Source organism: Pseudomyrmex gracilis, unplaced genomic scaffold (assembly GCF_002006095.1).
Source record: "Pseudomyrmex gracilis isolate BER0280 unplaced genomic scaffold, ASM200609v1 scaffold_1507, whole genome shotgun sequence".
Taxonomy (NCBI): Eukaryota; Metazoa; Arthropoda; class Insecta; order Hymenoptera; family Formicidae; genus Pseudomyrmex; species Pseudomyrmex gracilis.
Window position 1 is genome coordinate 3033 of NW_018022091.1, and position 4236 is coordinate 7268.

Sequence of the window (4236 nt, forward strand, 5' to 3'; positions counted from 1 at the left end):
TACGTTTTTCTCCTTAATTTTCGACATATCCATATGGGTAATTAAGGTTGGTTTTATTTCGGTGTGTCCTTCACCTAGGACGGCTCCCAGCCAAGGGTAACGAGCCCATCCTGCCCGGGTTTGAATTCAGGGTTTTCCTTCCCCTAGTCCAGTGGCCGACCCGAAAGCGCCTATCGGAGCTGGACACCCCGGATTTGTACTCAGGGTTTACTCCCCTAGTCCGACTGCACCGTGGCTGACGAGGTCGGACGTCCCCGGATTTGAAGTCAGGGTTTACTCCCCTATCCCAGTTGTCCCCGTCCGTGGGGACTAACGGAGCTGGGAACTCCGGGTTTTTTATTGAGGTTTTCCATTCCTCTATTTCCCCTCTTAGTTCAGGAGCTCCCCGATGGCCTGTCTGGCATGGGTGACCCTGCCAGGGACTCAAAAGAGCCCCCGCCAGCATAGCCCATCGGATCAACGCTCCCCTAAGCCTGAGCACCACGTCAAGGTGGGGGAAACTCGCCCAGGTCACCACTCGTACCTAACCTAACCTAACCTAACCTAACCTAACCTGTGTTACTACTATCATTAATCGTCACGATGCACATTGCTTGTCACTTGTACTGTGTTTAATAGTACTATATCGAATAATTTTATGTCAAATAAATTTGTGTCCAATAATTTTGTATCCAATAATTTGGTGTCAAACAGTACTATGGTCAAACGCCCGCTGATACAAGGACAGGGACGTGTATTTGCGAGGACAAGGTTCCACTTAAGTTAATAATTAGTGAGTTGATTAATAATGTTTGTTTTTTTATTAGAGTAAGCTTGAAGTTGAATTTTCGAAGATGAGAAAGTAGTTTAAATAGTAAAATTCTTGCACGAGGTTAGAATACGAAGTTAGAACGACGACCAGAAGCTATACTAAGCAGTTCCAAACCGCGGATACTCCGTCCGTTTCAAAGGAAAGAATCAGAGGATATGTTAAACAAATGAATGAATTAAATTCGGGTTGTTCGAGCCGTTTTGCAGGATGTTGTGCAGAGAACGTGCTTAAATATATATATATGCATACACATATATTTAACGAAATAATTTTTTTTCTCAATATAGGATGCTGGATTTGCATCACGTATATATGAAGGACCCCGTATACCCCCCTAACTAATTTTAAAATATTGTGAAAAAAACAACCCGAATTTAATTCATTGAAGAATCTTATTCTTCTTCATTATTAATTTAAGATTTACGCTGGTGGGAGACGGCGTTATTATCAGATTTACATTCAATAGATGTGCTGAGTATTGCGAGACAAGCTTCAAGTGCCTCGGTAGCCTAACAGGGAAAGCGACGGCTCGGAAAGCCGGAGATTCCATGTTCGACTCCTGGCTAAGGAGTTTTTTTCGCAATATTTTAAAATTAGTTAGGGGAGTATACGGGGTCCTTCATATATACGTGATGCAAATCCAGCATCCTATATTGAGGAAAAAAATTATTTCGTTAAATATATGTGTATGCATATATATATATTAGGAGTATAAATAAGTTTCCGCCGTTTGACAAAAGATGGTCTCAATAGTATGTTATTGTTAAAATTGTCAGCTGTAAAACGGCATATCGTAGGATTGGACATCTGCTAACAACATTACCTTGAAATATTAGCGATTTTGTATCAGCATCATATATCTTTTTTTGTGNTACGTTTTTCTCCTTAATTTTCGACATATCCATATGGGTAATTAAGGTTGGTTTTATTTCGGTGTGTCCTTCACCTAGGACGGCTCCCAGCCAAGGGTAACGAGCCCATCCTGCCCGGGTTTGAATTCAGGGTTTTCCTTCCCCTAGTCCAGTGGCCGACCCGAAAGCGCCTATCGGAGCTGGACACCCCGGATTTGTACTCAGGGTTTACTCCCCTAGTCCGACTGCACCGTGGCTGACGAGGTCGGACGTCCCCGGATTTGAAGTCAGGGTTTACTCCCCTATCCCAGTTGTCCCCGTCCGTGGGGACTAACGGAGCTGGGAACTCCGGGTTTTTTATTGAGGTTTTCCATTCCTCTATTTCCCCTCTTAGTTCAGGAGCTCCCCGATGGCCTGTCTGGCATGGGTGACCCTGCCAGGGACTCAAAAGAGCCCCCGCCAGCATAGCCCATCGGATCAACGCTCCCCTAAGCCTGGGCACCACGTCAAGGTGGGGGAAACTCGCCCAGGACCTTTCTAGCTATCTCACCCAACCTCCATTGCATTTTCCTTTCTTTCCATGTCAAATTATCTAATATCCTCTCCACTCTTCCATTTAAACTTTTTTTCTTTTCCATTATTTCAATTTTTTGATCTACATTTCCTTAATTCTACTACCACTATACATTTATCTTCTTCTTTACCTACTCTGACCCTCCTAATCTTTACTATTTCTACCTGCGCTTTTATTTCCTTCAACACTTTCTTCACTCCTTTTTTTTCTCTACTCTTTGATTTTAACCCCCTAACTAATATATTTTTCTTCCTCTGTTCTCTCTCTTTTATCTCGGCTTTTCTCTCTAATTCCTTTAGTCTCTCCTCTACTCCTGTTTCTATTACTGCCATCCCCGTCTTGTTTTTTCCAACTGCTTCCTTTTTCCCCTCTACTCTTTCCTCTACCTTTTTTACTCTTTTCCAAGACTCTTCTAATGCTTCTAATCTACTTTTAAAAGCGTTTTTTTCTTCCTCCCACTCCTTCTCCTTTACTCTAAATTCTTCTTTCATTCTTTCCAATTCCTTCTTTACTTCCGCCTCTCTCCTTCATTTCTTTCCGCATTCTCTCTATATCTCTCTTAAATTCTATCTTTATCTTTCTCAATTCTATTATCTCTTCTCTTATTATTTTCTTCTTTCTAATCTCTTCCTTGATCTGTTCCCAATCTTTTGTCTCTAATGTCTCTAACCACTTATCCATATATTCTCTCTCACTATCTGTCACAATTGGGTTATCTCTCTTTATCGGTGACTTACTCAATTTATTGCTTTTCTTAAACGCCCATTTATCCTCTCGCTCTTTTTCGCTCATTTCTGAATCCTCGTCCTCACTATACTCCATTTCCCTCTTTCTTTTAAACAACCATTTCTTCATTGCTATCCTTTTTCCTTCTCCAATCACTCTCAAGCACAGGTCTCCTGAACTACCCATTCTACCTCTCGTTTTTGCTTCTGTCTTTGCTCCTTTCTTATCTTTTTTCTCCGATTCCATTTCCCTTGTTAAAAGTTCCCCTAAAAAAATTCAAAAAGAACGCACCCTGTTCTCCTTTACACCTTCCACACTTTGTAACTCTTCAAATGCCGCAAGAAAGAACAAACCTTGCACCTTTTGTACTTTCTGCCCCCTAAATCCCTTGCTCTTTCCGCGCTTTCCTAATCCTAACCTCTCCACGCACCCTCTTCACCCTATTTTCTCGTTATCCGCGCTCCCTCTCACTTCCACTCCACCTTTCAAACCGCTCTCACCATTCACCGCCCACTCTCCACTCACACAGACTCTCCTTCCACACCTTCACCAGCCACACGCTGTCAGAACTTAACACCCAGATCTCACACAGAACCTTTTCTCACTCAACGGAAACGGAAGTCCCAATATATGAGTAATATTAATTTTAAAATTTAGTCTAAGGAAATTGTTTTAAGATAATACAATGCAATATAATAAAATAAACAAGATTTACAAAAATATATTTATTTCAACAGTTACAGTACAAATAATTATTATTGGTTATTAAATAAAATTAATTTTGTGTACTTAAAATGTAAAAAATGTAAAAACTTTATATGCTTATTTTTATACTTTTTTAAAAAATACTTATCCATGTACAGAGATATGGTTTTTTTTTGACGACTTGCAGTTGCACAAGTAACATGTTTTTCGAGTAGACATTTCTCTAACCTTATTACCACGTTATAAGCTTTGCTTCAGCTATAATATGGTTTCTGCGCATCCCCATAGCATCTCAACTGACCCCACTCCCACGATTCAGTGCATGCGCAGAACGCACATTTTCTCTAACAGAGTGAGAAAACGATATTGCATGCACTGTGATATTTTCGGAACTTTTCTAGCCAAACGAGCAATATAGGAGTATTCCATATATGGTGGAAACCGGTCCGTAAGCTTCGAGCGTATGCGCAATAATACACGAAATGGGGCGTGTTCCGTTTGACCACAGTACGATTCGACACCGCTCGATTCGACACAGATTTATTCGACACCGTACGATTCGACACCAG